The sequence below is a fragment of the Dama dama genome, chromosome 1, assembly GCF_033118175.1.
Source record: "Dama dama isolate Ldn47 chromosome 1, ASM3311817v1, whole genome shotgun sequence".
In the NCBI taxonomy this organism is placed as follows: Eukaryota; Metazoa; Chordata; class Mammalia; order Artiodactyla; family Cervidae; genus Dama; species Dama dama.
The window spans coordinates 76501676-76524244 of NC_083681.1; the positions used below are offsets into that span (position 1 = coordinate 76501676).

The window sequence follows — 22569 nt, forward strand, 5'->3', positions numbered from 1 at the left end:
ATCTCTCCAGGATTTATAAACCACCTTAGCTTTGTATTCTAGAAACAGACCGCCTGGCATAGCCCCAGAATTCTTCTTTGAAAAGTATTTTCATGGACAATCTTCACTGTTTTACATCTAAATGTGCTCTCTTGCCCTTTTATGCTTCTCTAAATCCTTGGGGAACTGGACTAGAGAGATTTAGGGGTTCTCAAGTAATCTCTCTACCCAGCACTGTAGCTATTAAAGTCAAGGCTGGACGGACATTGAATGGGCCATGGTTGAATGGATTTCAGTTTTTCATGAAGTTGGGGATGGTGACTTTGTCAATACATGCTAATTCTGTGATTTGACTTTCTTTCACTCCAGTGTTGAAACAGCAAGTTCAAGACAATTCCATGATGATACTTCTGCAAAATTCATATCCCCCAGGGGTCTTTAGACAGGTTACAATCCTCATTGAAACTGTTTTGGCATCTGCTATCACAGATACTATTGCAGAACTATAATGTTACAGTGTCCAATCAGATTAGGTTTGGTCATGTGTTTTCAGTTCTCTTAAACTGTTTTCCTTCATGACACATTCTGCTCACAGTGATCACAATCGCTGGGGTCAATCCAGAGTTATCTACAATTTTTTTTCTTCTTATTAAAGAAAGCATATTTTAATATCTTGAAGTAGCTGTGATTTCACATAAAATATTTCTGATTTGAATTTATTTGCCAAATAATTTTAATATCAGCTTTATTTATTTTACTAGGTAATTACAGTGGGCTTCACAATTGGTGGCAGCATAAGAGTCTCATGGCACTTTAGTCATAGAAAATATAATTTAAAGATTGGGGTCCTGCCCCAGGATTCAGTTGTATGGCTTCTTATTTTCCCTTGGTAAATGGTGTCTTTGTTCCCTTTCTTACATTTTCTTATACAAATTGTGAGTATTATTTCTTATTTTTTATATTCTGTAGGTATGCTGCAGGATTAAATTTAAATGGCAAGCGCATTCTACCATATTTGGATATATTTGAAAAATGGAATAATTTTCATTATTATCATGTTAGTCTAATTCCAGAACTGGAATAAGAAACAACTATTTTGAAGAAGTATTGTAAACCTTATCTAGCATGAAGTGTTAATAATATAATAGGGTTCATAATAATCATTTACTGTACACCTGAAAGCAATATTTAGAAATGATGATTGCCATGACTGGTAGATATGTAAAAATAAAATATTATAATAAAATCTAAAAATCAGATAGCTACACACCTGTTTTATTTATATGGTATTAAAACCTCATGCTCTGTTTCTAAGCTCATTTAGTATCAAGTATGCAAGTTTGTAAGTGGTCATCTTGGTGCTTTTTTATTATGTGATGATGTTTTGTTTTCAAGTAGACTTAAGGATGAAGCTTAAAATTAAAGATGAATATTGTAAAAGCTCTTCTCAGATGTTCAGATGCCTTGTTTAAAATAATTGGGTTATTGGCAAGACCTGCTAATGATGGAGAAATACCCCTGAGGTCAATTAGCCACAGAGAAGAAACTTCCTAGACTTTGCCCAAAAAGAGGATATGTGGTAGTGTTTTTAAGGCTTATCCAAAGATACCATTTATAAATCAACAAAGACGCTTATTGCAGCTGAGCTAGTTGGCATTTTTAATCTTATAATTTAACACATCTTTCCTAGTGAACTAGCAGCTGCCTGGGACTTGACCATGGAGCTATGTCAGACATATTCATAGGTGAGATTATTTTTTTAAATTATATAATCTTAGATTCTCATATTTAAATACATGTTGCAGATAATATAATCACTGCTCATCCAAACTTACCTGAGATTTAAATTCTTCTTCAGTGTACAAAGCATCAAGTGAGGTATACTCAACTACCATACTAACAATTTAGAGGTAAAAGTATTTTTGGGTCTTTTATATTATAAATATATATTTAAATTTATTAGAAGAATAATATAAATAGTTGCAATGAAATAACAGAGTTTCTATACAATTCAAATGTGCACCCAAAATTTCCCCACTTAATATTACAAGTTTGGAAATTTTCAATGATAATGCACAATTTTAGATGCAGCTTTGTTAAAAACTACATATTACTCAAAGAAAGTGATTAAATTTCAATTATTTTGTTCTTCACTTTTGAATATTCCACACTGTTTCTAATTTTCCATAGGTCTTAATAATTGTGTTGAACATATTTATACATAGTGATCTTTCTCTTTTAAAAATATCTTACATTAGGGCTTATCCCTTGAAAAAGTATTGTGGAGTCAAAGAAAAGGGAAAAAGTAATTTATATTTCTTCATAGTTGTTATGTTTAATTCTTACTTTATTTGCATTCTAGTCTATTTTGATCTGTTGTGAGATCTTACCTCAGAATGGGGACTTGCAATGAAGCTGTTGCACTTTGACTTAAGATTTGTATAAAATTTTCATCTTAGATAATTATACATAAAGTTCTTTATTAATTTATCTTTGAAAGAGAAAGTTACATTTTGCCAAATACATTTTATTATATTTACTTCTCTTCTCTTTGACAAATGTACATCTCCAATTCTCTCACTCTATTAGTGATGTGGTATCCTGTAACTGGATTTCCCAGGTGGCGCTAGAGGTAAAGAATCTGACTGTCATTGTGGGAGACACAGAGACCACGGGTTCAGTCCCTGGGTGGGGAAGATCCCCCGGAGGAGGGCATGGCAATCCACTCCAGTACTCTTGCCTGGGGAATCCCATGGACAGAAGAGCCTGGCAGGCTACAGTCCACGGGGTCTCAAAGTGTCAGACACGACTGACAGAATATGACTATATTAAATTGTATGTAGAACAGGAAATGGTAGCCCATTCCATTATCCTTGCTTGGAAAATTCCATGGATGTAGGAGCCTGGCAGGCTACAGTCCATGGGATTGTAAAGATTTGGACGTGACTGAGCATGCATGAGCGCGTGCATGCACGTGCACACACACACACACGGAACATAATATTGAAGAATATAATTTATAAATTAAGCACACTAATTATCTTGAAAGTAAAATGACTCATAAAATGAACTTTCCGAGAGGTAATTAAATATTTCCATAATCACTTTAGAGAGTGTGTCAGTTCAGCTCAGTTCAGTTGCTCAGTCCTGTCCACCCCATGGATTGCAGCATGCCAGGCCTCCCTGTCCATCACCAACTCCCAGAATTTACCCAAACTCTTGTCCATTGAGTTGGTAATGCCATCCAACCATTTAATTCTCTGCTGTCCTCTTCTTCTCCCACCTTCAGTCTTTCCCAGCATCAGGGTCTTTTCCAATGAGTCAGCTCTTTGCATCAGGTGGCCAAACTATTGGAGCTTCAACTTCAGCATCAGTCCTTCCAGTAAATATCAGGACTGACTTCCTTTAGGATGGCCTGGTTGGATCTCCTTGCAGTCCAAGGGACACTCAAAACTCTTCTCTAACACCACAGTTCAAAAGTATCAATTTACCAGTGCTCAGCTTTCTTTATAATCCAACTCTCACATCTATACATGACTACTGGAAAAATCATAGCTTTGACTAGACAGACATTTGTTGTCAAACTAATGTCCCTGCTTTTTAGTATGTTGTCTAGGTTGGTCATATCTTTTCTTCCAAAGAGCAAGCATTTTTTAATTTCATGGCTTCAGTAACCATCTGCATTGATTTTGGAGCACCCCAAAATATAGTCTGTCACTGTTTCCCCAACTATTTGCCATGAAGTGATGGGACCAAATGCCATAATCTTAATTTTCTGAATGTTGAGTTTTAAACCAACTTCTTCACTCAGAAACTATTAAATTGGAGTGCAGCCTTCTTTCAAATGTCTATTTAATTTTCTCATAAAGTAGAGAGATTATAGGTGAACAGAGCCCGAGGAGACGATCACTTGAATTTCATCTGAGATTATGGTTTGGGGAAGGAGGCATATGCTGATCCTTGGAGAAGGGCAATTCAGTGTCAAACACTCATCACCTAATAGGTTTCAGACACTGTGGATATTATGCCAGCCACTATGGTAGGGACAGTGATGAGACACATCTGAATAGCTAACGTGTTCTGGTAGGTACCAGTGAGTTTTTGTTACCAAGAGCTTATGTACATTTCCCTAAACTCCCTGTTTATGACAGACACTTGCTGTTCATGTTTTTTGTCTCCACAGATGTGAGATTTCAAATGCAAATTTTCATGCAAGAGGAAATAACTCTGACTTGTGTGTAGCTCTTCTCAGCTTATAAGACACATCTGGTGCACTGGGAAGACCCAGAGGGATCGGGTAGAGAGGGAGGTGGGAGGGGGGCTCGGGATGGGGAATACATGTAACTCCATGGCTGATTCATGTCAATGTATGACAAAAACCACTACAATATTGTAAAATAATTAGCCTCCAACTAATAAAAGTAAATGAAAAAAAAAAAGACACATCTGAAAATTACAGTTGCTAGCCTCACAGACACAGAGGAATTCACGAAAGTGTGGAGCACTTAGATGACTTTGTAGAGTCACATAGAGTTGAAACCATTAGGAGAATCCAGATCTTATGGAGAGAGCCCAGTGTTTTATCAGTAAATTACAACATCAAATGTTGTCCTAGGTAAATTATAACATCAAATGTTACAGGTGACAAGCTCTGAGTGTTTGAAGAAATGGAAAGCATCATGGAAAAAAGAAAGGCCTGAAAGGAGAACTGGGGCAAATTACCAAGGATATGCGCCACAGTCACTGAGATAGCAGTTTTTATTCTGAGACAGTCAGATCACAATGCCATCATGATTAACAAGTATCATTCTTTATTCTTTGTAGGTAATACAGGCTCAGGAAGGTATTACTTGCTGAATGGATGTCCTCAGGCCTCCCAACAATGTGACTGAATTTGTTCTCTTGGGACTCACACAGAATCCACACCTGCAAAAAATACTCTTTGTTGTCTTTCTGTTCATTTTCCTGTTTACTGTGTTGGCCAACCTGCTCATTGTCATCACCATCTCCCTCAGTCCCACACTTTCGGCTCCCATGTACTTCTTTCTCACTTACTTGGCCTTATTAGATGCCTCCTTCACCTCTGTGAGCGCTCCCAAAATGATCATTGACCTGCTGTTCCAGAGGAGAACCATCTCCTGGGGTGGCTGCCAGACTCAGCTCTTTCTGAAGCACTTCCTGGGAGGACCAGCGATCACTGTCCTCATGGCCACGGCCTATGACCGCTACGTGGCCATCTGCAAGCCTCTGCGCTACACGACCGTCATGCGACATGGGCTCTGCCAGCTCCTGTGGTGATGGCCTGGATCGGGGGGATCCTGCATGGCACAGTCCAGATCCTTTTCTCAATGGACTTGACCTTCTGTGGTCCCAATGTCACTGACCACTTCACGTGTGATTTCTTCTCGCTGTTGGAACTTGCCTGCAGCGACACCTACAGGCTGGGAATGGTGGTGGCAGCCAACAGTGGGGGCATGTGTTTGCTTATTTTTGTCATCCTGGTCACCTCTTACAGAGCTATCTGGAACTCCTTGAAATCCCATGGCTCTGAAGGACGGCAAAAAGCCCTCTCTACATGTGGCTCCCACTTTATAGTAGTGGTTCTCTTTTTTGGTCCTTGTATATTCACCTACACACGTCCTGTGGCCATTTACCCTGTGGACAAGTGGGTGACTATGTTCTTTGCAATGCTCTGTCCCATGTTAAATCCTATCATTTACACAGTGAGAAACACAGAAGTGAAAAAAGCTATGAGCAATCTGTTGAAGAAGAGAGTCACTTAGGATATTCAGGATGCCAAGAAAGTGATTATTTATATACATAGGAAGGGTTACACCTGTTTTAGATTGTGAAAAAGAAAGTTAATAAATTTTGCAGATCGCTCATGAAAAAGAAAGGCCTATAAAATAATATTTGCTGAATATTTACTAACAGATTGGTATTTATTTAGCATTTTGATAACTTTTAAATTGCTTTGTCAAGGCTTCAATATTCACATTCATAGTTTCAGAATACTTAATTGAAACAAAAACAATAAACTCCTAGTTCAATAATTGTAGAGTATATTAGTCTCCAGTGTTTTATTGCTGCCTTTCCAAATTCTCACATATGTTACATGTATAAAATTGATTTTTCCATAGGACGTTCATGTTAGAATCCCTGTTATTTTCTTAGGCTATCATAAATCCAGTAAAAGAAAATTCTTGATAGATACACGGGAAAGGGACAGATGGGGAGAGAAAAACTCAATGTTGATTTTTTCTGTTAATTTATGAAATTCAACAAAAGAAACACCCACAAAAGTAGGAAATAATGATTCACAATTTAATTCTTTTTTAGCACAAAAACTAAGCCAGAATTTTGAAATTACTCTTCATTTGCTCTTAAATATCTTTAAATATGTTTATGGCTCACAGTTTTTCTTGAATCTGAAGGAAATATTTTCTTTTTCTGTACCAAGGATTGAGCCATTTGAAACTGGGATGGGGGTTCAGTTCAGTTCAGTCTCTCAGTCATGTCCAACTCTTTGTGACCCCAAGGACTGCAGCATGACAGGCCTCCCTGTTCATCACCAACTCCTGGAGTTTACTCAAACTCATGTCCATTGAGTCAGGGATGCCATCCAACCATCTCATCCTCTGTCGTCCCCTTCTCCTATAGCTTTCAATCTTTCCCAGCATCAGGGTCTTTTCCAATGAGTCAGCTCTTCACATCAGGTGGCCAAAGTATTGGAGTTTCAGCTTCAACATCAGTCCTTCTGAAAGGTTGTTGCTGAACGATAAGACGTGGGATTCTTGGCCTCTGGAAGAGACAAATTCAATCCGGGGCCAGAGACGAGGCTGGATCACTCAGAGCTTTTGTGTAATAAAGTTTTATTAAAGTATAAAGGAGATAGAGAAAGCTTCTGACATAGGCATCAGAAGGGGGCAAAAGAGTACCCCCGTCCTAGTCTTTAGCTGTATGTTATATAGTCACTCACAGTCTGTTAATGAAAAGAAAGGAATGTCATAAAATTTAAAATGGCACCAGATAATTCATCCCTGGCCATAAAACGATTGACTTGAATCTTGTAGAAGGGCAGAATACCAACAAATAGTTCTGTTTACATAGATTAGGGAACAATATCTGAGTAAGTAAGTTAGACCGTTTGGCGGAACCAACTTGAAGATAGAGTCTGGGGTACGTTAACATAGCTTAAGACAACATTTCCATAAGAAAAAGAAATGTATGGGTTAACTCAAGGTTTGAGAGTAGTTAGCTTCAGGTGAGACCAGGTGTCATGGCAACACAGCATTTTAAGAGAAACCTCCTTTTAAATTTGTATAGAGAAGGAAAAATATATCGCTGGTTTGTTTCTTCCTGCCACTTAAAAGAGATAAAAATGTCTGGCACTTGCAGCCTATTTCCTCCGTTTGGAGACCCCTGGCCTTCTTGCCTGTTACTCTCTCACTTCCAATGAACACCCAGGACTGATTTCTTTTAGGATGGACTGGTTGGATCTCCTTGCAGTCCAAGGGACTCTCAAGACCCTTATCCAACACCACAGTTCAAAAGCCTTAATTCTTTGGCGCTTGGTTTTCTTTAAAGTCCACTTCTCCCATTAGTACATGACTACTGGAAGAAACACAGCCTTGACTAGGGAGACCTTTTTGGCAAAGTAATGTGCCAAATAATATTAAAAATCTGCTTTTTAATATGCTCTCTAGGTTGGTCATAACTTTTCTCCCAAGGAGTAAACATCATTTTATTTCATGACTGCAGTCAAGATCTGCAGTGATTTTGGAGCCCGCCCCCCCCCCCCCCCCCAAAATAAAGTCTGCCACTGTTTCCACTGTTTTTCCATCTATTTGCCATGAAGTGATGGGACCAGATGCCTTGATCTTAGTTTTCTGAATATTGAGTTTTAAGCCAACTTCTTCACTCTCCTCTTTTACTTTCATCAAGAGACTCTTTAGCTCTTCTTCACTTTCTGCCATCTGCGTATCTGAGGCTATTGATATTTCTCCTAGCAATCTTGATTCCAGTTTGTGCTTCATCCAGCCCAGTGTTTCTCATGATGTGCTCTGCATATAAGTCAAATAAGCAGGGTGACAATATACAGCCTTCATGTACTCCTTTTCCTATTTGGAACCAGTCTGTTGTTTCTTTTCCAGTTCTAACTGTTGCTTCCTGACCTGAATACAGATTTCTCAAGAGACAGGTCAGGTGGTCTGGTATTCCCATCTCTTTCAGAATTTTCCAGAGTTTATTGTGATCCACACAGTCAAAGGCTTTAGCATAGTCAATAAAGCAGAAATAGATGTTTTCTGGAACTCTCCTGCTTTTTTGATGATCCAGCAGATGTTGGCAATTTTATCTCTGGCTCCTCTGCCTTTTCTAAATCACCTTGACCATCTGGAAGTTCACGGTTCATGTATTGCTGAAGCCTGGCTTGGAGAATTTTGAGCATTACTTTACTAGCATGTGAGATGACTGGAATTGTGTGGTAGTTTGAGCACTCTTTGGCATTGCCTTTCTTAGGGATTGGAATGAAAACTAAATTTTCTAGTGCTGTGGTCACTGCTAAGTTTTCCAAATTTGCTGGTATATTGAGTGCAACACTTTCACAGCATCATCTTTTAGGATTTGAAATAGCTCAACTGGAATTCCATCACCTCCACTAGCTTTGTTGGTACTACTGCTTCCTAAGGCCCACTTGACTTCAATTCCAGGATGTCTGGCTCTAGTTGAGTGTTCACACCATCATGATTACCTGGGTTGTGAAGATCTTTTTTTTGGGGGGGTGGTAAACACTTTTTATTAAATTTCAATAACAAGTATATGTTTAGGTTGTAAAGATATTGCTCCCTAAGTCTGATAAATGTATTTACATCACATGATCATTTTATTTTCCATCAGACACATTCACCTCAGTTGATTCATCCATGTCCTAAGCTGGTAGTTTCGTTTTTATTATCCCCACTTTACAGAGAACAAATTGAAGCCAAGAGAGATTCACTTGCCTCACATCACATGTGTTTCCCTCATTAGTATGTCAGGAACTATTACACTGGAATCCAGTCCTTTCAAAAGTTTCATGGCTGATTCATGTCAATGTACGGCAAAAACAACTACAATATTGTAAAGTAATTAGCCTCCAACGAATAAAAATAAATGGAAAAAAAAAGTTTCAGCAATCAACTTCCAATTCAGGTCTTTCAAACTCAGTCTTACTTTCTTTCAAATGAAACATTGCTGTCTCTGGTGTGTTTAGGTCTGTAGATGAGGAAAATATCTGCAGTCTTAATGATTTACTTTGTTGCTTAGTCATGTCTGACTCTTTGCGACCCCATGGATTGTCCATGGAATTCTCCAGGCCAGAATACTGGAGTGGATAGCCTTTCCCATCTCCAGGGGATCTTCCCAACTCAGGGATCAAACCCAGGTCTCCTGCATTGCAGGCAGGTTCTTTACCAGCTGAACCACAAGGGAAGCCCAAGAATACTGGAGTAGGGAGCCTATCCCTTCTCCAGGGAATCTTCCTGACCCAGGAATTGAAGACATCTCCTGGATTGCAGACAGATTCTTTACCAACTGAGCTATAAGGAAAGCCCATGTCCTTCAAGAAGATAGAGTTAAATCTGTTGTAGTCTCTTCTCACATGTAGCAATGTATTTCAGCATTACAATTTTTTCTCTCTTTTTTTTTTTCTACTTCGGCATAGTGAGCTATGCCAACTTACTTTTATAAAAGGCCAATGTTAGTATGGTAACAGATTTGTTTCTTTCTTAGAAAAGAAAATTCTTCTTCTATTTCTTTCCCCATTAGTGAAATTGAGTACTAATATTGGTCTTCAGTGACCCAAAGGACTGTAGCCTGTCAGGCTCCTCTGTCCTTGGGATTCACCAGGGAAGAATACTGGACTGGGTTGCCTTGCCATCCTCCAGGGGATCTTCTCAACCCAGGGATCTAACTGGTCCACCCGGGAAGCCCCTTAAGCTGTTAAAATGATCAAGTTTACAATTGATAATGATAATTAAGCATTTCAAGGGTCTAGACATAAATAATATGTGGTTCATTTTTTCTTGTGACAGTTAGAGATTAGCTGAGCATAATCCAGGGATAAGAATAGGGAAACTCTTGATTAAATATTGCTTCTACTCTAAGACTAAAGGGAGGATCTGAAGAGGAAAACTGAGGCCAATGGTTGGGCTTTAGGGGCTATATGAAGGGCTTGCTGGAGGGGTGATATGTTTAATGAAGTGTATATTAAAACTTGTCAACAGAAAACTTAGAAGATTTCAGAGCTGAAGATGGAAATATAAAGCCATCTGGCCTTCTCACTTGGAGACTTGCTGGCTTGTGAATAAGTTTAAGGTAAATTAAGATGTCCTTTGATACTCATCATCAAGAATGTCTCTTGAAGACTAACAGCTACCTGATTATTTCCAATTTTTTAAAAAATAAAACATATAAGCATGCAAGTATGTTTCCTTAAAATTAATGACATAAATGTGTGGATCTTTATATAAGGATACATTATTTTAATCTGGACTTTAGTGAAATTATTAGGCATTAAATGAGGAAAGTGAGTTCTCTATTGTTGAAGGCCAGCTACAAGGCTTTTCTCTTCCTTCCCCTTCTTGTTTTCCTGATGAAACCAATCAAATACAGTGAAACTATCTGTCTATATACAGTCTAGTGAAAAGGTTTGAGTTAGAGCTTGAAGCTTTCATACCAGCATGCTAGAATAGAAAAGTGAATATTTAAGTGATTTTTTTTTAATAACCAGTAACTGAAGAAGATTCTCCCTCTGCAGGGTGGTAACACTGAAGTACTTGCTGTATTGCATCTGAAGTCATGGCTGAGCTTTTAAAATTTGAATTAATTAGCAGTAACAATTTTAATTTATATTTAAACATAGATTTAAGATTTACCTTAATAATAAGACTAACTGTTTTTGAGTAAAATTAATAAACCATGTGCATGAAGACTAGCACCACTTACACAAGAGATGCAGGTTTGATCACTAGGTCAGGGATATCCCCTGGAGAAGGGAATGGCAACACATTCCAATATTCATGCCTCGGAAATCCCACGGACATAGGAGGCTGGTGGGCTACAGTCCGTGGGGTCACAAAGAGTCAGACACGACTGAGCAACGAACACAACTACAAGGCATACATTTGCGTAGGTTCTTTAAATAATTTAAGTGTAATTAAGGACTTTACTGCATTTCATAGAAAAAGATATGACTCAATGAAGGTAAGCCACACTAGTCTTTTAGACTTTATTTCCTTCCTCTCTTCTGACCTGACAACAGTGGTCCTTGTTGTCATGACATGAAAATATCAAAACACAGATATGATCATTTGGCACATTGTGGATACTGCCACTGAGACGTTTCCCCTTTTGGTGGGGCGGGGATGCTGCCCTCTCTCAGCTCTCCCTTGACCTTCATTCCTCGGGCGACTTGCACTTTCCTGATTCCACTTTTGTTAGAGAGAAGCCACCAGATGATCTCATCTTTGAAGATACATTTGAAGATACATGCCCCTTCATGGGCATCATGAAAAGTGAAACATAATGGGCTCAAGAAATGAAATACAGTGGTTGAATTTCAAAGAAAGTGGCACTTGGGTGAAAGACATTTGGAAGAAAAAAAAAAAACAAACAGCTGAATCATTGAGGAGACTGATCCTGAGTTCGGGCTTGAGGACAGCACCTTGAAGAGCTAATTGGTGTCATTTCTCTAGGGCTTTTCCCATTGTTATCCCACAATGTTGCCATCTTTACTGGAAAAATGGCTTCATGGCCAATTCAGTTTAGGAAATTAGATATTTAGTTCATTCAAAAAATATTGTTCCGTGTCTAGAATGAAAAAAAAGCTGTGGGATTTAGGTATATGACGTTGAATAGCACAAGTAGGGTTGTATTTGTGTGGAATTAATTCCAGTGGTGAGTAGGTAAGTAATAAGCGAGTAAACAAATGAAAAATAAAATTTTGTTAGTAATGGGTAACATGAAGAATATTTTATGAGAGGGTGGTGTAGGAGAGAAAAATTGGATATAGATTTGTGTAGTTGTTTGAAGCACAGCTATAATTTCAGTTTACTCAGAGTTTAAATAACCATACTATCCTCCTTCCATTTTCAAAAATAAGCAAGTTATTTAAAAACATGCATTTGAAATGAGGGTAATATTTTTCCCAAGTAAGTAAAAATGGTTTCTTGGGGTATGAACATTTTTTACTGTTTTTGTATATAATGCACAGACATACATGCATCACATAAAAAGGTAGCAAATTTGTGGCATTCCCATTTCAGAAGAGGAAGCGATTAAGGAAACGAAACATCCAATGAAATACCCTTTGGGGCCGCAGCACTGAAAAAGGGAATCGTGCTAAGTTGCCCTGTGCTGGCTCTGCTCAGTCGCTCAGTCGTGTCCGACTCTTTGCGACCCCGTGGGCTGTCTCCCGCCAGGCCCCTCTGTCCATGGGGTTCTCCAGGCAGGAATACCGGAGTGGGTTGCCATGCCCTCCTCCAGGGGATCTTCCCAACCCAGGGATGGAACACGGGTCTCCTGCATTGCAGGCAGATTCTTTACCGTCTGAGCCATCTGGGAAGTTCAAGTTGCCCTAACTCATGTCTATATTGTTAGAGGAGAGCATGGAGTAACTTTAGAATGCCAGGAAAGTTAATCCGAGCAGAGGTTGGCCCATCTCCTGACCTTCAGTAAAACTGAGAGACTCTTGCTTCTCTGGAGACTTCTGAGAGTGCGGTCAAGTATGTTTATTGGACCAGTTATAGTCTGTGAAGTATGTTGTAAATGTAAGATATTGATTTTTTTATTATTAATAGTAGAAAAAGAATAATGGCCCTAGCCCCCAAATATTTTTAAATTTTAAACATGCTATTTGAGAATACCAATTTTTAAGGAATGTGAAAGAATTTAGCCTTTCTTTTTTCTTCCTGAGGAGCATTTTTAAATGCTTTATAATGGCAGTTAGATGTGATACTATTTTAATAACAGTCTTAAAAGATACAGAGAAAAACACCAATACAGTATACTAACACGTATAAATGGAATTTAGAAAGATGGTAATGATAACCCTATATGTGAGGCAGCAAAAGAGACACAGATGTATAGAACAGTCTTTTGGACTCTGTGGGAGAAGGCGAGGGTGGGGTGATCTGAGAGAATAGCATTGAAACGTGTGTATTACCGTATGAGAAATAGATCGCCAGTCCAGTTTCGATCCATGAGACAGGGTGCTCAGGGCTGGTGCACTGGGATGACCCTGAGGGATGGGATGGGGAGGGGGGTTCAAGATGGGGAGCACAGGTACACCCATGGCTGATTCATGTCAATGCATGGCAAAAATCACCACAATATTGTAAAGTAATTAGCCTCCTATTACAATAAATAAATTAAAAAAAAAAAAAATACAGAGAACTCCAGATCAGGTGATGGAAAAATTCAGCCCTGGGGCTAGTGAGGTGATCAAGAATAAGTCCTACTGACTTTTCTTCATCTCTATTATCAGGCAGATGAATCATTGTGTGGTTTTTCTTCTACTGAAGAAGAGAACTTAGTTCAACAAATAGCTCAGTAGTTATCACCCACCGTGACCGGTTGTGTTTGTGGAGCATCAGTTCGGCCTCACTCCAGTGAGACTCCACTCCTGGGAGATGCGGGTCATTGCAGGAGTAGATGGGAATTCCCTGGTATGGTGATTAGTGTCTCAGGCGGTGGAGACACAGCCTCAAAGGGGTGCAGTTGAATTGATGCAAGTCTACACTTTTTGAAATCCTGTGTCATTTGAAAATAACACTGTCCTCTTTAACCCAAGTCTATTGCCCAAAGGAAAACGTCTTAGTAATGATTTTTTTTTCTAAGATATGTATTGAAGACTGTTTACCAATTAAACTCAAATATAGCTAAATGGCAGGCAGTTCCATGAATGATTTTGCAAACTGTTTATATCTGGCTGCCTTTTTTAGAAAACGTTCATGTTTCAATTTTGCTCCTATCCACAGAGGCTGTTTCCTATATAAATCCTTGGACATTTAGATATGTTTTAAATGTGTTTTACAAAATCATTACAAACTCTGGTCCTATCAAAATTACCTCCCATTGACTGATTGGATGATTTGCTTCCAGTGTGACCCTGATTTACTTCATTCCATACTTGAATTTTCTAAGTTGCAGCTATAATACATCATGATTTCTAGAACTTTTGTAGAGAAAAGTTCATGTAAGTATATCCTGGATGGAGTCAGACTTTTGATTACTCTGACATGATCTTAGAAAATTACTCACACACTCTCTGCCTTCTAGTTACAGAGATCATCAGGTAATTGGAGAGATGACATGAAATTGAGTTTTGGAGGTGATTTTAACAATTTTTTGAGTATTAAACATGGTCTTATTAATTTGAATTACTGTTTTGAGGTCACTGAAATTACTAAATCATATACATACACAACTTTATTTAAATGTCAGTTGTTAACCTGTTTTGTCTCTATAAGCAAATTTTAGCCTCAGGTTGAAAACTCTTGAGTTATCAACAATTTTTAGCTTAATTTACTTTAAACGCTTTCTTTGGGCAAATTACCAGAACTTAAGTGTCTACTTTTTGGTCTCTATCCAGTTCATGAGATTAGCAAATAAATTGTGTGTTAACATGTCAGCGGCTTGTCTTAGAAAAGGCAGGAGTGGGAGTAGCTGGCACATACAGGATAGTTGTAGACAGACTGTGTTTCCCTTCTTTCAAGCAACATCCTGTGTGCATGTGTGTTATACAAGCAATGTATATGTGTATATGCATAGATATAGTTCTGTGTTCCTTTTGTACCAACTGCCTTTCTTTTTCTTTCTTTTTTCTTTTTTTTTGCCTTTCTTTTTCTATTAGTCACCTTTGATAGAGACCTTATTTAGTATTTTTTCTTTCTGTTTTGATAAATTATTGATTCTAGTTATTTCATACACATATTAAATTTATATATATAAATAATACATATTAAATTTGCATATGTATATATGTGTGTATATATATATATGTTAAAACACAGGCATTTATTTCTAGGAGCTCTGCCTATAAGGGTGGTGTCTGCATTGGTCCTGAGGGTGAAGCAAACGGTTGTTTCAGTGTTGAAGGCCCCTGCCTCTGGAGTCATTTCAAGAAAGCATTAATTTTTATATCTACAATGATATACTAATTTCTATCCAAAATTATGCTGCTGTATATAATTACATGTCTATTCCTCTTTCAAGGAAAGCAGGTGAGTTGGGAAGACTTAGGGACAGAAATAATCCTTTTAATGCCCTTCATTAGACAGTTGTTGATGATGCCTGTGCTCAGGGCATACGTTTTCTAAGAAACACAGGACACTGTTGCTCCTTAAAAATGATGACCCAGAGGCTCTCCCTAAATACCTTGCTATCACTTCCTGTTATCCAAGATTTTATGGAATAAATCATTAAGCTCCTAATTACACTTTGTGTGAGCATTATCTGTCAATATTGATGAATTTTCCTTGATTTTAATTTGTACTTATTATTCCATTTCATTGTTACAATATAATTCCTTTAGTCCATTTTTGCTTGAAATTTATTTTAGTTTTACTATTTTGACTTACACATAGGTACACAATGAACATCATTTACAGACATCTTCACTTATTTCTGTTGGAGAAATCTGTCATCATGTCTCATGTCATCCATGAGAAATTCAGGCACAAGAAACACATATCAAGTTAGATTTGTCTTCCTGGGTTCACATCAAGGCTTTCTTAATTACTGACTGTATACCCTTAAGCAAATTAATCATTCGGCTTTATCTCAGTCATACAATGTGTCTCCTCATAGTTAGACGTGAGGACTAAGTGAGAAAACATGTACTAAGTATTAGCAAAATGTCTGATATATAGAATATACTAAATAATTTATTATTAGTTTGATCTGGATATGTGTAGAGATGGTGGCTCTGTGGTAAAAAATCCGCCTGTAATGCAGGATCTGCAGGAGACACAGCTTCCATCCCCGGGTCGGGAAGATCCCCTGGAAGAGGGCATGGCAACCCACCCCAGTGTTCTTGCCTGGAGAATCCCACGGACTGAGGAGCCGGCTGGCTACAGTCCACAGGGTCACAAAGAGTCGGGCATGACTAAAGCGACTTAGCATTCACAGATCATGTATCTCTACACAGACATTATAATATCTCCACACAGATATTACATTGCTTTAATTTGGGCCCCCCTAGTGGCTCAGTGGTAAAGAGTTGGCTTGCCAGTTCAGGAGACGTGGGTTCAATCCCTGGGTTAGGAAGATCCCCTGCAGGAGGAAATGGCAACCCACTACAGTATTCTTGCCTGGAAAATTCCATGGATAGAGGAGCCTCATGGGCTACAGTCCATGGGGTTGCAAAAGAGTTGAACACGACTGAGTGAATGACCTCACAGGCACGCAGCCCAGCTTTAACTCTGGAGACTAACATTTGCTGTTTATGTCACCAATGAGATTCTAAGACTGAATGATTTAGCAAATTCAAACTAAAATAAGATGATTTTTCACTTCATTATTTTTAATATATTCAAGGTTCTTAATATTTAGTGATGGCAAAGCTGTGAGGAAAATTAGTTTTTAATATGCTATTTTGGGGAATAAAAGATACTTCAGGATTTTGAGGGCAATGCTACAGAATCTGTCAAATATAAACATATGCATATATTTTGTCTTGGTGATGACAGATTTCTCCAACAGAAATAAGTGAAGATGTCTGTAAATGATGTTCATTGTGTACCTATGTGTAAGTCAAAATAGTAAAACTAAAATAAATTTCAAGCAAAAATGGACTAAAGGAATTATATTGTAACAATGAAATGGAATAATAAGTACAAATTAAAATTAAGGAAAATTCATCAATATTGACAGATAATGCTCACACAAAGTGTAATTAGGATTTCAAGTGCATTATTATATTTTGTATATTTTCATATAGAGTAAAAGCATCAATGATGGTGAGTGAATCAGTGAAAGTCGCTCAGTCATGTCTGACTCTTCATGACCCCATGGACTATACAGTCCATGGAATTCTCCAGGCTGGAATACTGGAGAGGGTAGCTTTTCCCTTCTCCAGGGGATCTTCCCAACCCAGGGATTGAACACAAGTCTCCTACATTGCAGGCGGATTCTTTACCAACTGAGCTCTCAGGGAAATCCCTCACTGATGGTATATATGCCAAATACAAATGCATATTTTAGGAGCATTTACTAAGCTGTTAACAGGAGATCAAATGAGTGAATGCTTATGGTTGGGAGAGGATTTCTGACTTTAATCTTTCTATCAATCTGTGAATATAAACTATTTCTCATGGGGCATGTCTTGCTTTTATAATTTATGAAAATAAATTATTTTAATTTGAAATATTCTACTTTTGGCTAGAAGAGTGTTTTAGGAAACAGTTGCTTTTGAAGGTTTCCTTTAAAGTCAGTTCAGAAACTTACACCTTACTAGGTGTTCAGGAGTAATTAAGCTGATACCCTTTTAGCAAATTTAGTGTATAATAGACCCAGGGGTTGTTAGTTGTAACGAATCAGCCTGCCATTGAAGGAGATCTAAGAGATGCAGGTTTGATCCCTGGGTTGGGAAGATGCCCTGGAGGAGGACATGGCAACCTCCTCCAGTATTCTTGCCTGGAGATTCCCACAGACCGTGACACCTAGCAGGCTGTGTTCCATGGGGTTGCAAAGAGCCGGACCTGACTGAAGCAACTCTGCACACACAGACACATGTGTATTGATAAACACCTCACCCAAAGGCAGGTAATCTGTTCTAAAATGGCTTTCTGTCTGTAGAATTCTACTTATTCTGGGGAAAGAAATAGGGATACTTATCTAAGTTCTCTACACTTATACAATTATTATTAATGTATTATTATAATCATTGCAACAAGCCTTTCAGGTAGGTAACATTACTTTGCATTTTTACAGGGAATAAAAACTGAGGCACAGAGAGGTTATCTGACATATTATAGAGCTCAGAAGAAAGAACAAACTGTAATGTGAAAAATCATGAATTTAGGTAGATTTCTTTAAGATTATAGCTCTTACTTGTGCTTCTCACCTGGTGCTAGTGGTAAGAACGCGCAGAGTCAGAGACGACTGAGGCATCAGCTCATAGCTCTTACTACTTATTCCCAATGGACTCCACTATGGCTAAATGCCTCTACTCAAAGGAACTCATATATGGGATTAAAAGGCGTGTATGTGACTTTCATGAGACACACAACATATACCAGGACATTGCAATATTTTAAAATATTTAAGCTACAATTTAAGTTCACACTTTAATCATACATTTTTTACTATAGAGAAGGAAATGGCAACCCACTCCAGCATTCTTGCCTGGAAAATTTCATGGACAGAGGAGCCTGGCAGGCTACAGTCCATGGGGTCACAAAGAGTTGGACACAACTGAGTAACTAAATCACTTTTTTATAACACTGAATATTAAAATATAAACTGTAATACTAGAAACTTAATTTGTTTAATATAATAACTCTGAAAAAAGCAATTGAGATTTAGAGAGAATAAGTAACTTTTAGTTAATTATACCCCTGGAAGATCCATAATGAAATCCAGGTTTTCTGATAAGGTGTGTAGTATTTTCACTTTATTTTCTTCATATCTTGATCATGCTGTTGCTCTTCTTACTCAATTTCAAAATTACAAATTCATAAATTTAGAATTGTCTAAAATCTCACATCAAGGATAGCTGATTTCATTTTTTTTGAAGTCTGGAGAGCATATCAATGTTTTACCTTTTGCACATGCATTGTTTCAGAAGTGCTAATTCTGTCTCCCTCTTATGGAGAAGCCACTGCCTTGTACCTCTCACACCATCAGAGGTGCTATAAATGAGAAATATGTACAGTTTAGGTAATAATTAGGCAATTGAAGAAACAACATTCTTCTCTTCTTTGTATGGACTGTCTTTTGTGCAATGGTATTTCAAGGAACACTGGAAAGAGATAACATTGCAAAGAGGATTTGATGGCAGCAATTTAACACTGAATGGGAAGCCCAAGGTATGGTTCCGCACTTGGTTTTGCTAAAACATAAAAATGATTAAAAAAAAAAAGAACCATGGCAAATTGGAAATTTGAGCCTGATTGTCAGAGGAAGAACAGCCAAGCTCTGACAATGGCACTCTCAATTCTGGAGGTAGAGACTGTCACTGGTTTGCTTGTGCCCTAAGTTGAATACAGTTTTCTTAAGATAAATTCAATTTCATGAATATATCTAACTTTAATTAAATGACTCCTTGGAAGGAAAGCTATGAAAAACCTAGGTAGTGTATTAAAAAGCAGAAACCTCCCTTTGCCTACAAATATACATATGACCAAAGGTATGGTTTTTCCAGTAGTCATGTATGGGTGTGAGAGCTAGACCAGAAAGAAAGCTGAGCACCAGAAAATTGATGCTTTTAAATTGTGGTGTTGGAGAAGACTCTCTAAAGTCCCTTGGACAGCAAGGAGATCCAACCAGTCCATCCTAAAGGAGATCAGTCCTGAATATTCATTGGAAGGACTGATGCTGAAGTTGAAGCTCTAATACTTTGGCCACCTGATGGGAAGAACTGACTCCTTAGTAAAGATTCTGATGCTGGGAGAGGTTGAGGGCAGGAAAAGAAGGGGACGACAGAGGATGAGATGGTTGGATGGCATCAATGACTCGATGGGCATGAGTTCAAGTAAGTTCCGGGAGCTGGTGAAGGATGGGGAGGCCTGGTACACTGCAGTCCGTGTGGTCAAAAGAAGTGGACACAACTTAGTGACTAACAACAAAATTCCCCTGATGGCTCAGACAGTAAAGAATCTGCCTGCAATGAAGGAGACACAGATTTGATCCCTGGGCCTTAAAGGGCATGGCTACCCACTCAGTATTCTTGCCTAGAGAATCCCATGCACAGAGGAGCAAGGTGAGCTACAGTCCATGGAATCGCAAAGAGTCAGACACGACTGAGCGACTAACACACAGAGAGTGTACAGAGAGCAGCATTCAAAATTTGATAGAAAGAGATTAAATTAGCTATCCCTAAGCATCCACATCATTTTAAAATTTATTTCATAAACGTTAATTTTCTTTAAAAAAATAGCTAACTAAGGAGATACCTGAATCTGATATGCAAGCTTTACAGATGCATATAACATATATCCAGAATAACAAGTGAAGGAGATTTGGGAGATGGTGTGAGGCTGAAAGCTGAGAGTAATGGATTTGTTTAACAGATGACATGAGCGTGGAAAGGGGGGGCGAGGAGCTGATAGGAATGGAAGATAACCATGATGACTACTTGGACAGAGCTCTCCAAACATTCTCATGCCTTGTTGCTTCCTTTGATTTTCATGACTGTTGTGAGACAGGGTGTAAAATTTGTGGAGGACCTGTGGTCAGTGACCTGAGCTATCAACTTAATCACAAAGGCATCAAGAGGCTTTGAGCAAGTTATACACATTGTCTAAGTCTTATTCACTGCTTTAGAAAATCAGGATAATGCTAGGTCTTATTCCATATGGTTTCCGTGAGAATTAAAAAAGGAAATCATAAAGACTTTAGCACAGCACCCTCAAATAATGACCCCTTGACACTTAATGACTTTAACTGCTGTGGCACTGTTCTATTTTTACAGGATGTAAAGGTCAGGTAGTCAGCAAGTGGCCTGATTGCAGTGGATAATTAAGTCACTCATTCTTGACCTCATGGACTTTCCCACTGTAGAAATCACACTCGGATGTATTCTGACAGAGGTGGGCTTGATGGCAGTGGGAGGGAATCACAGAAAAAGATGAGGTTGACTACTTTGGCAAGGGGTGTTGACTTTCAAAATAGGAAGCTGAGATGTGGACTAGTAGTCAATAGATATTAAAATAGAAGGGGCATTGTTATCTAGTACAGTGTACTTTGTTTTAAAATATTTGAAGTCATGAGATAGTTCAGATGAAATATTACTTGGAAGTGTAAACATTTATGTAGATAAGAGCTGAGCTGCTGTGTTTGAAAGGAACAGAGTCTCTATGCTGGCTCCTTTGAACCCCAGTTCTCCAATAAGCTGCCATAGCTACTTCATTCTCTAGACAAGAAAACCAAGGCCCAGAATAGTGAGCAATGTAGCAACACTAGGAGTGAGAGGGACAACCTGGAATAAAACCAAGTTATCCTGATTTCCAATAACCTGTCCTTTACACTTCATTTGTTCTATTAAAATTTTCTGAAGTTCTTAGGCTGGAGATGAGCGAGAATGAAGTTAATCTACACTGTATATTTGCAAAGAGTGTCCTGGAAGTTGTATAATTTTGTTTAGCAAGAGCAATAATCCTAAGAGTGGGTCTTAGGTGTTTATGGGAGTCTCAGAAACTGTGTAGCTTGCATCCCCATTTCCCCATTTAAAGCAATCATCTCTAACAGAGGTCCACCAACACAGCCTCTGATTAAGTATCCCTAGCAAAGAGACCTTGGCTAATGAAGCACTTCTCTTAGCATCTCATCATCCAACTGTGGTAACAAATGCGTTTAGCCAGTGGAGGCCACCATTCACTTCTTTAGTGGCATAAGGCAAAGACTAAGAACTTGTGTTTTAAAATGAGATGATGCAGATTTGTAATTTTCACTCTTTTTAACTGAGATGCTCAATGTGTCTCAGCCTCCGTTTCCTCATCCTCAAGATGAGATCTGTGACAGTACCCTGTCCCAAGTGATATGAAAATAAATGTAATAATGCAAATAGCAGACCGATCACCTTTCGTCACATAGTGAGTGCAAAACAGATTAGTTGCTTTGTTAATGTTTTTATTATTCATTAGAATCTATGGCTTTATCTGGGTGCACCCCTTTACAAGAAAAAAAAATGGAAGAAAGGATTTATGTTGACTCAGGCTTGTCTGCTGGGATGAGGCAGGCCAAGTTGAATCTGGGTCTTCCTGGAGCAAAGAAAGAGATTTAAGCTTTTGTTTTCTTTAATCAGCATTTTTGCAAAATAATTAGAATCTCAGGAGGTTAGTTAAAGGTTATAAATCATGGTTTCAGGATTGGATTATAGTTATAATAAAAATTTATTCTTCATTGTAGTCTCATCATTGAATTAATTATTGAATTTTACTGTAGAATTATTGAATAAGATAAGCACAGGAAGCATGCATTTGCCTCTCTGGATTGTTATGATATGGAAATTATTGGGGTATAGTTCTTAATAACGGAGAGGCCTTGGGATATGACCTACCTGCTTTGCAGGCTCTTCAACTAGAGCATCCTAGTGATCAATAGGAATATGAAACAAATGAATGAAATAAAATGTTCTGAGGTTACTAGGTATGCCCAGTGATACATTAAGCTCAGCTTCCTAGATTGAGGGTCCTAAAAGGCAGCAGCTGAGAGGACTTGTGTGTAGGCAGTTCATTTTGGAAAAGAGAGTGAAGGTAGTGAATAGCGGAGAGTGAAACAGGGGAGGAGCAAAACTGAATCTTAGATTGCGCTAGGCTGGTTACCTTCTATCCACTGGCTCCTATCGACTGGCGATCTAGGCTTTCCTAAAGGTATGCTACTTCTCCA

At 38.3% G+C, this 22569-nt stretch overlaps 1 pseudogene; it reads left to right on the forward strand.

Moving 5' to 3' along the window:
* The first annotated feature begins 4836 nt into the window (after positions 1-4836).
* Positions 4837-5762, forward strand: LOC133055403 (olfactory receptor 4C3D-like; annotated as a pseudogene).
* The last annotated feature ends 16807 nt before the right edge of the window (positions 5763-22569 follow it).